Raw genomic sequence first — 13,839 nt, forward strand, 5'->3', positions numbered from 1 at the left:
TTACAGTTTCAAAATCGTACTGTGATGGGTCATCATTCTTTGTCAGGGGATTGAAGGAAAGTGTACACAATATGGTTATACTGCGGGTGGAGGAATTCTCAATGGAGGTATCATACCATGTTTGGGGGCTCTTTTGCATCATACTTTATTTGTATTAAAGGTTTTTTCATCCCTTATTACATATTTAAAGTTAGGCCATTGGGCCTTTTGCTTTTTACAGCTCTAATACAACATTGTTCCAAAATATATTAATTAAAAATGTACCTTGTTGGAACATATATATTTTAGAAAGTCTACAATTGAGGAAGTTTCACCTTATAATAAGTGCATCGGTGCAGATTTCCTCCTCTTTATTGAAGCTTGAGTACACGTCTGATGCCCATGGCATAGAATGTGTGAACAGCTCTTCATTCGCCCATCTGTGGATCCCTACAGTCAGTTGGGTGGTTTGAGAGTTGTGAAGCTGGGAAAGCAAGGGTAATTGGGATGCCACCTCGGTGGACTGTAATGGGTGTGATGTTGATGTGGAGGAAGAGGAAAGGCCATTTGAAGCTGCGCTTGCCATCCACTCGAGCCTCATCAACAAGGTGTATCGCTGTGTGTTTGCCAATGAAAGGTAGTGGAGTAGCCCAGCCAGTAACAGAAGTTCTCAGTTGCCTTTGTATTAGACATTGTTTGTTCACTAGTGCTTTCACAAACATTATCATGACCTCGCTTGTTCCCCCAGTCATATTGCTCAGATTGTGTGATAGGAGCACACCATTAGTAACAAAAAAATTTGGAGTTTTAACTCTACACATATTCGACTTTCAGCGGCAGTAAATGACAAGGTGAAATATGGCTTGCTGAATCGAGTTAGTCACAGAAGAAACAATACTTGGAGTGTGGATGAGGGTTGTATGACAAAGATGATATGCTCCAAAAAAATGTTAAAGTGAGAGATACCCTACTGTATGACATTAGTGGAGCACCTTCCAGGGTCTAGGGGTACTCTGTACCGGGTCCGGTGGTCATTAAAGGGGAAGTCACGGTGACAGCGACCCAGTCCGTGGCCCTGGGAGTCCAAATTAAAGGGAAGGTCTTTAAAGGGGTCATTAGAAATAAGAATGTTCATGACGCCACCTGTGGTATTCGGTCAGGGGTGACCAATGCTGCTTAAAGGGGTCCTCTGGGGGAGTGATTGCACTGCAGCAAGGATGGTATGGCTTCCCACAGGTGAAGCTGGGTCCCTAGGGCTCCCGGCGTATTTGGCAAGGATAGAGTGGTGCCAGAAATAATCAGAGGACACAAGGTTGCAGTCTCTTTACCTGATTTACGGACACACAATCCAGGGAACCAGGAACAGGTGACGGTGGAGTCCATGCAGCCTGGAAACTATTTGATTTCCCTTTGCCAGGTCAGATTGAGAGCCTTCCTCTATGCGCTGTATGATAGGCAGCAAGGGACTATGGTTTCTTTCAAGGTCCTCTCACTCTGTCCCGAGACCATTCCTGCATGGTAGGCAGTGCGAGCCGTTTTATGGGGGTCTCCATTCACAGTGACTCAGAGCTCTGTATGTTGCTGTACCTCAGGGTGTAGATGTGGGCAAGTTACTTTCAATTTCCTGCCCTCCATTTTCTGCTGTGGGGCATACAGTCCCACACAGACTCGGACTCCTGGTGTCCGGTTCTTGTGCTTCAGCGTGGACGGAGTCCAGTCGCAACTCCCCTCCAGCTCCTTATTTCTCCTGTGCTCCTTCTTCCTTCTCTGCCTCACACCAACTCCAGACTGAACTAACTCCTCCTCCAAGCCAGAAAATATATCTCTAGGGAAGCTTTCCTAAAACATGGTCTAGGGCTCCCCCTTCTGGCCTGGAGTCAAAACATGTTGCATGTACAGGTTACCTGTCAAAGGGATCCTCCTCATTTCCAGGCATGGCATCACCCTCCAAGAGGAAGGCAGTACCACTGTGGTACCCGAACTCCTGGTGTGCCACATTAATAACAGATGACAATTTTGTTTTTGGCCAGTGTATGAGGCCTGTGTAACCTAGAAGATATGCTCCAAACAATTTCACTCTCTGGTCTAGCCTGATATATCAAGTTTGAAAAAAAAAAAAATTTTACAGTGTGCAACAGGTCTGCACACAATTTCACAGCCACAAAATTACAATGTGGGATATGGCGGGCCGTATCTTGTTTAGCAATTTTTTTCTTTTCTTTTTTTTTAATCTGCATGATCTATGCATACATTGGAATTTTAATGCCACTAACAAGGCAAGATGTGGCAAGCTGAATCATGGTAGCAACTGAAAAAAAAAGTATTCATATCCAATAGCTCAAATCAGAGAATGTCACCACACCACTAAATGACAAGGTGACATATGCCCTGCTGTATTACATTTAGCTAGTAACAAAATAAGATTTAGAACAGTCTACTCGTGCACTGCTTCTATTTTTCTTCGTGCCCAACACTGGTATGACATGTGCCCTCCTGTCTTTGTCTGTGGACCTCAGTAATGGCACAAACACACAAAAAAATGTGCTGGAAGGTTGATTTCACAGCCACACAGGACACTAGCTATCTAAACTGACTAATAAACAACTGCCTAGCTAACTAGTGAGGTGCCGACCGGGGCAGTGGGGTACTCTGTACCAGGTCCGGTATTTAAAGGGGATGTCACGGTGGCTGCGACCTGGTCTGTGGCCCTAGGCACCCAATTAAAGGGGAAAGGTCTTTAAAGGGTTTAATAAAGTTTGTGTTCGTGATGCCACCTATGGTTCTCAGTCAGAGGGAACCGACACTGCTTAAAGGGGTCCTCTGGGGTGATGTTACTGCAGCAAAGATGATGACGCTTCCCACAGGTGAAGTGGGGTCCCCAGGGCTCCTGGTGTGCTGGGCAGGGATGGTGTATGCCAGCAAATAAATGGAGGACACAGAGTTGTAATGTCTTTACCTGGTTTACTGAAGTTGTAAGCAGCCACAGTCGAGGGTACCAGGGACAGGTGATGATATGGTCCGGCCTGGAGGCAAAGGTAGATCCCTCTCCCAGGTGAGGTCCGTAAGCCTTCCTACTCATGCTCGCATGTGAGGTCCCTGCTGCCTGTAGCTTGCTGGCAAAGTGCTCTCTCTCCTGTCCTGGGACAGTTTCCCTTATGGTGGGCAGTGTGAGCCTTTTTATAAGGTCTCTATCATGACCCAGACTCTTCGTGTACTGCTGCACCTTCAGGTGTGGGTGCTGGCAAATTACATAAAGTCCTTTACCCTCTGGTTCTGCCATGTGACCTGGAGTACAACACAGCCTCAGGCTCCCGGTGCCCAGTTCCTGCGCTTCGGCTCAGAGGGTGCCTCGTCACAGTTACCCTCTGAGCCCTTTCCTTCTCCTGTGCTTCTTTTCTCTGTTGCTCACTGACCTACAACCCCTCGGGTTATCTTCCTTTCCTGGAGCTGCAGCTCAGTCCTGGCTGCAGGACCCCACAGTCTCTGCTCAGTCCTCACTCTTCCACTGTCTCTCCAGACTGAACTAACACCTATGGTCTCCCTGGACCAACTGTCTAACTCCTCCTCGAGACCAGAATACACGAAGTTGGGGAAGCTCCCCTGAATCCAGGTTCAGAGCCTTCTGGTCTGGATTTAGGATGTGTTGCATGTAGGTGCGTTACCTGGTAAAGGGAATTTTCCTTGGCTCCAAGCATGATATTACCCTCTCCGAAGCGAAGGCAACATCACTGTAACAACTGATTACCTGGGGTGTTACACTAGCTTAAAAAAAAAATCTATCAGCAGACAGTACCAGTGTCAGGAGCAAAACAAGATGTCTGCTCTTTATATGGAGAGAGACATGCGATGTCAGCAACCAGTGAAACAAGTTGTTGTCAGTACATTGTGTGCACATTGCAGCTAGCCAAAGTTAGAAAGAAAATTAAAAGTTAACAAGCATGCCGCTCATCTGACCTCTTCCCACCCTCTACCCCACTGGCGTAGCTAGAGCTTTTGCCGCCCGGGGCTGTTCCCGAGTTTGGCACCCCCCCATTGCTGTCACTCAACGCCGGGCACCGCCCCCTGAGCGCTGTTTACCCATGAAATCCAGCGCCTGCGCTGTGTATCGCTGTTTTGTGCAGGCGCAGAGAGCTCTGGCCATCTGACGTCACAGCCAGGCTTGCAGACTGCGCCTGTGCGGCGAGTGCGGCCACCCACAGCCCCGCAGTGTGTTATGCATTATGCAGAGTGTGGGGCAGGGATTCACAAGCAGGGCGGCCGCACAGGCATTGCCCCAGTGTGTCCAGCAATCTGCAGCAGTGTCCAGCATTGCCCCCAGTGTGTCCAGCAATCTGCCCCAGAATTGCCCCCAGTGTCCAGCATTGCCCCAGTGTGTCCAGCAATCTGCAGCAGTGTCCAGCATTGCCCCCAGTGTGTCCAGCAATCTGCCCCAGTGTGTCCAGCAATCTGCCCCAGTGTGTCCAGCATTGCACCCAGTGTGTCCAGCATTGCACCCAGTGTGTCCAGCAATCTGCCCCAGTGTCCAGCATTGCTCCCAGTGTGTCCAGCAATCTGCCCCAGTGTCCAGCATTGCCCCAGTGTGTCCAGCAATCTGCCCCAGTGTCCAGCAATCTGCCCCAGTGTGTCCAGCAATCTGCCCCAGTGTGTCCAGCATTGCACCCAGTGTGTCCAGCATTGCACCCAGTGTGTCCAGCAATCTGCCCCAGTGTCCAGCATTGCTCCCAGTGTGTCCAGCAATCTGCCCCAGTGTCCAGCATTGCCCCAGTGTGTCCAGCAATCTGCCCCAGTGTCCAGCAATCTGCCCCAGTGTGTCCAGCAATCTGCCCCAGTGTCCAGCATTGCCCCAGTGTATCCAGCAATCTGCCCCAGTGTCCAGCATTGCCCCCAGTTTGTCCAGCAATCTGCCCCAGTGTCCTGCATTGCCTCCAGTGTGTCCAGCAATCTGCCCCAGTGTTCAGCATTGCCCCAGTGTGACCAGCAATCTGCCCCAGTGTCCAGCATTGCCCCAGTGTGTCCAGCAATCTGCCCCAGGGTCTCCAGCATTGCCCCAGTGTGTCCAGCATTGCCCCAGACAGTGTGTCCAGCAATCTTCCCCAGTGTGTCCAGCAATCTGCCCCAGTGTGTCCAGCAATCTGCCCCAGTGTGTCCAGCATATTACCCCCAGTGTGTCTGAGTCAGACATAAAGAAAAAAAAAACAGTAAAATCCTCACCTCTCCCGTTCCCAGCGCAGGTCCGGTGCACTCAGCGTCTCTCCGGCTCTGCAACGCTCAGGACAGAGAGGCTGAGCACGCAGTGATGACGTCATTGCATCCTCTGCCCTGAGATGTCGCAGAGTCAGAGGGCGCCTGACTCCGGGGGGGGGGCCTGGTTGTGGCGGCGGTCGGCGCCTCCCGAAGATTTAAAGGGCCCGTGTCTCTCTTTTTTTTTTTTTTTCTTCCTCCTCCTCCTCTCTGGGTCGGACCCGCCCCCGGCATTGTGCCGCCCGTGGCGGCCCGCCCCCCCACACCCCCCTTCCTACGCCACTGCTCTACCCTCAAACACGTACCCCACACTCACCATACACCACCATTATCATAGCTAAATTACTCAAAATACTTTAGTGGCAGCGCAAATATTTTCCAGCACTTATTACCGAATGTTTGTGATTTTATAAAATTTTGCTTGTGTTTCTGATCACAAATCCTAATGTGCCATATTCATACCAATTTTACGTTGAGCAAATTTGTTCTCAAGACAATCGCCAGACTACACATGACCAAATAGTATGAAAATTGCATTTAACAGTCAAATGCTTTCTAGCTTTCCTTCCTGCTTCTTTAATGAAGCATGAGCTGTAGTTTTCATGGAACTTGGAATTAGGAATAGTACGTGAAGCGTAAGCAACATGAGTTTTCTAAGTTTTCATCCACTGTGTTGCTGCTATAAAATGCTGTGAAACCTACTCCTAATTAAAAAAAACCAAAAAAAAAACCACCCCACTATTCAAACCACCACAACGTTAAAGGGAACCTGTCACCTCAAATTGGCGGGATATTTAAATGAGTTTTTACAGGTCCGATGGGCGGCGATTCATCTTCATTTCTCCACCGTGTCCGTCCCTGTTGTCCACAATAGGTTAGTGAATTAGAGTACGTGTGCGCCGTAGTTGGCGCGTGTGCAATGCAATCTTCAGTCGCGCACGCGCAATATGTTTTGTCCAACTGCGGGCAAAGCCGAAAAGCATTACTGCGCATGCACCCGCGCACTATGTCCCGGAAGTATTTTGCTGAGTTGTGGGACATATTACTGCGGATGCGCCCATGCACTGCTTTTCGGCTTTACCCGCAGTGGGGCAAAGCATACTGCGCGTCCGCGACCGAAGATTGCATTGCGCATGCGACAACTATGGTGCACACGCACTCTAATTCACTAACCTATTGTGGACAACAGGGATGGACGGGGTGGAGAAATGAAGAAGAAACGACACCCATCGGACCAGTGAAAACTCATTTAAATATCCCCCCAATTTGAGGTACAGGTTCCCTTTAACAAGCCCTAAGCAGTGTATAAGAGAAGCAAAAAGCTGAATTTTTGCAATAGGTACAAGAAAACCTTATGACTAGGGTTGAGCGACTTTTACTTTTTAAAGATCGAGTCGGGTTTCGAGAAACACGACTTTCTCAAAAGTCGAGTCGAGTGAAATCGGCCGATTATCGCGAAAAGTCGGGGATCGACTGAAACACGAAACCCAATGCAAGTCAATGGGAAGCATAGTCGGCAGTGAGTGGAGGCCAGGAAAACACCTACAGTGCCCATTTAAATGGCAAAAACATCCATTCTTGTTACTGAAGCTTGTCAATCTTAATTTACTTTATAATAATAGTTAGGCATTGGAAATTGGGGGTCATTTGGCTAAAGTTGTGGGGGGTAGGGCTGGTTCAAGTTTTTAGTGGGCCCAGGAAATGTGGACTACGTCACGGAGGTGGAGCAGGGAGAGGTAAGTATTTCAACTTTGCAAGTGCTGTGATCCTGAGCAAGCAGGGGGGCCCACTCGTTCGCATTGGCACTGGCACAGGGCCCCTCAAAGTACGGCGGTGTGTTTACACGGCGGGGGCGCCTCCCACTGGCAGCGACACTTTTGCATACTATGAGGGGCCCTGTGCCAGTGACGTCGCCAACGAGTATGCCTTCCCCACCTGATGAAGGAACCTGCACTTTCATCTGCACCTTCCTCTTTGTCCCCATGTAAGGTGGTATAGTATGCGGGAAGGGGAACCTGACTTTCAGCAGGGTCAGATTCTAGCTGTGTAGCGTGCAAGGGGAATGTATTGGTCTGGGTCAATGTACCAGCAGACTCATCTAGCACTGGCTGGGCAATGGGCAGGATGCGGAGGAAACACAGATATATGCCCAAATAATAAAGTGGGCTAAATGCAGTTCAAAATTGGTAACAGGACTAACCAGGCGGCATTGCTTTGTTCAGTGGAGGACAACTGTAATGAGAGGCTGACACAGTGAATAGGCCCAAATAAGTAACTAGGCTAAATGCAGTTCAAAATTGGTAACAGTACTAACCAGGCGGCATTGCTTTGTTCAGTGGAGGACAACTGTAATGAGAGGCTGACACAGTGAGTAGGCCCAAATAAGTAAGTAGGCTAAATGCAGTTCAAAATTGGTAACAGTAGTAAACAGGCGGCACTGCTTTGTTCAGTGGAGGAGAACAGCAAGGAGCGGCAGACACCGTTAGTAGGCCCCAACCAAACTAGTAGGCCAAATGCAGTTTAAAATTTGTAAATATAGGCCGAAAGCCTGAAGATTGAAGCTCAGCTTTGTTCAGTGGAGGGGATAAGCAAGGAGCGGCAGACGCCGTTAGTAGGCCCAACCAAACTAGTATCCCAAATGCAGTTTCATATTAAAAATATAGGCCAAAAGCCTGAAGATTGAAGCTCAGCTTTGTTCAGTGGAGGGGAAAAGCAAGGAGCGGCAGACACCGTTAGTAGGCCCAACCAAACTAGTATCCCAAATGCAGTTTCATATTAAAAATATAGGCCGAAAGCCAGAAGATTGAAGCTCAGGAAAAAAAACCAGAACACCAAGGAGCGGCAGACACCGTTTGTAGGCCCCAACCAAACTAGTAGGCCAAATGCAGTTAAATATCTGATATAGGCCGAAAGCCTGAAGATTGAAGCTCAGCTTTGTTCAGTGGAGGAGAACACCAAGGAGCGGCAGACACCGTTAGTAGGCCCAACCAAACTAGTATCCCAAATGCAGTTTCATATTAAAAATATAGGCCGAAAGCCTGAAGATTGAAGCTCAGCTTTGCTCAGTGGAGGAGAAAAGCAAGGAGCGGCAGACACCGTTAGTAGGCCCCAACCAAACTAGTAGGCCAAATGCAGTTTAAAATTTGTAAATATAGGCCGAAAGCCTGAAGATTGAAGCTCAGCTTTGTTCAGTGGAGGAGAAAAGCAAGGAGCGGTAGACACCGTTAGTAGGCCCAACCAAACTAGTATCCCAAATGCAGTTTAAAATTTCCTATAGGCCGAAAGCCTGAAGATTGAAGCTCAGCTATATTCAGTGGAGGAGAACACCAAGGAGCAGCAGACATCGTTACTAGGGCCCAACCAAACAAGTAGCCCAAATGCAGTTTAAAATTCCCTATAGGCCAAAAGCCTGAAGATTGAAGCTCAGCTATATTCAGTGGAGGAGAACACCAAGGAGCAGCAGACATCGTTACTAGGGCCCAACCAAACAAGTAGCCCAAATGCAGTTTAAAATTCCCTATAGGCCGAAAGCCTGAAGATTGAAGCTCAGCTTTGTTTGGTGGAGGAGACAAGCAAGGAGTGGCAGACACCGTTACTAGGGCCCAACCAAAGTAGTAGGCCAAATGCAGTTTTCAGTTCCCTATAGGCCGAAAGCCTGAAGATTGAAGCTCAGGAAAAAAAACAGGAGAACACCAAGGAGCGGCAGACACCGTTTATAGGCCCAAACCAAACTAGTAGGCCAAATGCAGTTAAATATCTGATATAGGCCGAAAGCCTGAAGATTGAAACTCAGCTTTGTTCAGTGGAGGAGAACACCCAGGAGCGGCAGACACCGTTAGTAGGCCCAACCAAATTAGTATCCCAAATGCAGTTTCATATTAAAAATATAGGCCGAAAGCCTGAAGATTGAAGCTCAGCTTTGCTCAGTGGAGGAGAACACCAAGGGGCGGCAGACTCCGTTAGTAGGCCCCAACCAAACTAGTAGGCCAAATGCTGTTTAAAATTTGTAAATAAAGCCTGAAAGCCTGAAGATTGAAGCTCAGCTTTGTTCAGTTGAGGACAACACCAAGGAGCGGCAGACACCGTTAGTAGGCCCAACCCAACTAGTAGCCCCAATGCAGTTTTCAAATTCCTATAGGCTGAAAACCTGACAGTTGAAGCTCAGCTTTTTTCAGAGGAGGACAGCTGTATTGAGTGGCGCAGACAGACACAGGTAGTAGGCCTTAAACCAAAAATTTGGCTCAATGCAGTTTAAAAAAGGATACAGGGGTACACAGGCAGCATTGGTGTGGTCAGTGGAGGACGATTGGAAGGAGTGGCACAGACTTACTAAGCCTAAAATAAAAAAGTAGGCTCTATGCAGTTTTAAATAGGTTACAGGGGTACACAGGCAGCATTGGTGTGGTCAGCGGAGGACGATTGGAAGGAGTGGCGCAGACTTACTAGGTCTAAAATAAAAAAAAGTAGGCTCTATGCAGATTTAAGTAGGTTACAGGGTACACAGGCAGCATTGGTGTGGTCAGCGGAGGACGATTGCAAGGAGGGACCACAGACAGACTTACTAGGCCTAAAATTAAAAAGTAGGCTCTATGCAGGTTTAAATAGGTTACAGTTACAGGGGTACACAGGCAGCATTGGTGTGGTCAGTGGAGGACGATTGCACCGAGGGGCAGACACAGTTAGTAGGGCCAAAAAAGTAATAGGCAAAATGCAGTTAAAAATAGGTTACAGGAGTATGCAGGTGGCCTAGCTTTGTTCAGTGGAGGACAACTGTAAGGAGTGTCTGACACAGGTAGTAGGCCAAAATAATAAAGTTAGGTTAATGTCTGGCAAAAAAAATTTTCACAAATAAACAGGTGGCACACCTAGGTACAGGGGTGGTCTCCTCTGCTGACTTGCAGACAGTGGTAGTTGGCGCAAAATATTAACTGGTGTAAATGTAGGACAGGGCCCCTGAATATTTTTACTAGCATCAATCATGTCAGCAAATTGGTATTGGCAGTGCCATTGAAGGATTTAACAGCACAGACTAAACAGTGGTGGAGCAGTGAGAGGTAATTTTGCAAGTGGTAGAGCACAGTTTGAGCTGGGGGGGCACTCTCTCATGGGTGGTACTGGCCCAGGGCCCCTCATGTTACGACAGTGTGTCTGACGTTGGGTGTGCACCACTTCCGCCAGAGACACTTCATTGTACTATGAGGGACCCTGTGCCAGTGCCGTCGCCCAAAAGTGGGCACACCCACCTGTTCAGCCAAACGGCACTCGCACGGGTGCTTGCGCCAAGTGGTGACGACGGCCACGTGGGGGAGTCAGCCCATTTAGGGAGGTGTAAAAATAGCCAATGGTGGACATACAGCAGCTGCAAATGGAGAAATTGGAGCAGTCAGTAAGGCGAGTCCAAAATCAAGATCTTTTTACAGGAAAGCTAGGTGTCAGCAGGGAAAGGTGGGGCAAAATAATTAGAAATCCATGATTGGTTCATTTTAATGAAGATTAGATCATCAACATTTTGGGTAGCCAGACGAGTCCTTTTTTCGGTCAGTATTGAACCAGCAGCACTGAATACTCTTTCTGATGGCACACTAGCAGCTGGGCAAGCAAGCTCCTGTAAAGCATATTCTGCCAATTCAGGCCAGGTGTCTATTTTGGATGCCCAGTATTCAAATGGGAATGACATGTGAAGGAGAACATCGATAAGGGAGGAAAAATAGTTAGTAACCATACTGGACAAATGTTGTCTCCTGTCACTTTGAATTGATGCTGCAGTACCTGTCGTGTCTGCGGTCATTGCGAAATCACTCCACAACCTGGTCATAAAACCCCTCTGTCCAACGCCACTTCTGATTTGTGCACCTCTAACACCTCTGCCATTTTGCCCCCTGCAGCTCGTGTGAGAACCATCACCGCCGCAGTGTGCTGGGAATGCCTGAACCAAGCGGTCTACAAGAGTTGCTTGTTTGGTAGCCAATATTTGCTCAAGGTTCTCATGTGGCATGATATTTTGCAATTTCCCTTTATAGCGTGGATCCAGGAGGCAGGCCAACCAGTAATCGTCATCGGTCATCATTTTGATAATGCGGGGGTCCCTTTATAGGATACGCAAGGCATAATCCGCCATGTGGGCCAATGTTCCAGGTGTCAAATCACTGCTTGTGCTGGGTTGAGGAGCACTTTCTGGCAAATCAACATCACTTGTCTCCCTCAAAAACCCTGTACCTGACCTTGCAACGACACCAGTTTCTATTGCCCCCTGAGAAGCTTCATCCTCCCATAAATATTCATCCCCATCATCCTCCTCGTCCTCCTCCTCTTCATCCGCCACCTCGTCCAGGAGACTTCCCTGAGCAGATAATGGCTGACTGTCATCAAGGCTTAAGTAGAATCATAGACAAAAGGATTTTGTAACCAAAAGGGATATCAAGTGAAAAACATATATAAATCCCCTTAAAAATATGATTTTATTGTTTAAATATTTTAAAAATACCACTTCCCAGTGAAAACAGACAAAATGTATAAATATATAAGGAGATACTAATATAGGTGCACCTGTCCTCAAGGATAGCCCTACAATGGCCTACTGCCCCTGCCTGACAGTGGAGGTTGGCACCCTGATAGTGAATTTGGCGCCCCCACTCCGCGACGGCTAACCCCTGCTGGCCCTAATGAAACCCTGCCAGCTGAAAGGGAAGAAAACAATGAGCAATGTGAAAGAAATGAAAAAAAGACAAATAAGCAAATAATCAGGTGCACACTATATAAAAGTTAACCAACTCCCTATTGTTTGGTCCCAGATGTGGACAAGGTACCACACACATATATTCACAATAGCTCAAACAATATTTTGGGTACAATTGTCCTTGTGCAGTCTTGCAGTAAAAAAAATATTTCTTTACTAATATATATCGATAATGGGACCTCGGTAGGGAGGTAGAAATAGATACAAATGACCAAATTCAGTCCGGATGTTATCATAGAAACACTGCCTGGCAAAATATATTTCTGTTGACCACCCTCATATATGAAATAAAGTGCATATGGTGGACAAATAATATCCAATTGATATCTTTTAGACGCAGCGATATCGTGGCATCACTGCACATAGAATCACATGCCAGTACTGATAGTAGTTAGTAGCCATTGGTCAGTGTTTGTACAAATGCATAATGTGCTAGACCAAAGAATTGTTAAAGTGCTAGCGCAGGCAGCCAGTGAAGAAAATATCCTCCCCAAGGGAGACACTTAGCTGTCAGTATAACGCCCCGACGCGTTTCCCCGACAAACGGTTCCTCAGGGGGCAGGCACAGATGTACTGGACCGATAGTCAATGATGCAGGTGCCCTGATGATGGAGCAGACCTGTTTTGATCCCCGGAGAGCAAGCTTATATAGTAAGGTGCAACTCCCGCTGACTAATCAGCAGGGCAACCAAAGCCCCACCTCTCCACAAATTACTGAGAAGACCGGGTATGGTACAGCCCACAAACCAAGCAGAAATAAGTGATCACAACGTCCACATCAGCCAGGGGCTCCCAAAACCCCCTGGCACAAACAGACAAATAATACAACTGTAAATATATTAACATACCGCACCAGATGCCCAGGCACCAGTAGATGTAAGCCGCATGGTATAGCGTGGGCGCCGCCATGATTGATACACAGCCGCCGTACAAAAAACGCCCATAGTGACAATATCCAAGAGGCGGCGCCAGAGCGCTCCATAGCACAGGAGCTAAACACCAGAGGGCAAATCACGCGCGGGCTACGCCATCTTTGGTATGATAAGCCAAACCATAACAAAGAAGATACATACCAGAGGAAAAATCTCCCTCGGGCGCCGCCATATTTGGTATGATGGAATGAACCACGCATGCGTATGGTCTAAATTAGATGGTCAGAGCGTCGGCGGCGTAACGGAGATATATAACGCTAACAAATCAGCGTAACCGCGACATTCACAAACAAGAGGAGTAGCTCACACTATTAAGATGCAGAGAGAAGCCCCGCTATAACCCTGATAAACAGTATACGGCTTAGACCGGTGGCCAACAGCATCTGGGCAATAAAATCGGTTAGGAGAAATCAGATATAAACAAATATTGGTCAAAATAAACCACTACAGGTAATATGTAGAACATGGTATGGCGGTAGTAAAGCGTTCAGGTAACCAACTGTTCAATGTACAGTGCAACAGAGACAAAGAAATATATAAATATTCAAATAAATAACAGAACAAAAATGTGTTTAATTACAGAAAGCACGTATAGTTAAGGGATTCATTTAATCCTCCCGGCGCCATAGATTGCATGCGGAAAATCCACTCTGTTTCTCGTTTGAGGAGGGCTTGATCAAAGTTCCCTCCTCGTATCTTAGGTCTCAATAAGTCAATCATGCACAGGGTAATCCCCTCCAGGGCACCCCCATGTACCCTATTCATGTGTCGGGCAAGTGAGGTGTCCCTATTGTGCCTGATATCTCCAAGATGCTCCCCAAATCTCGTTCTTAGCTCTCTTTTGGTCTTGCCAATATAGTCAAGAGGACAGGGGCAAGTGATCTTGTATATGACCCCTGTGGATTTGCAATTACCAAAATCTCTAATGTGAAAGCATCTGCCATTGGCCGC

Source organism: Ranitomeya variabilis, chromosome 3 (genome assembly GCF_051348905.1).
Source record: "Ranitomeya variabilis isolate aRanVar5 chromosome 3, aRanVar5.hap1, whole genome shotgun sequence".
Taxonomy (NCBI): Eukaryota; Metazoa; Chordata; class Amphibia; order Anura; family Dendrobatidae; genus Ranitomeya; species Ranitomeya variabilis.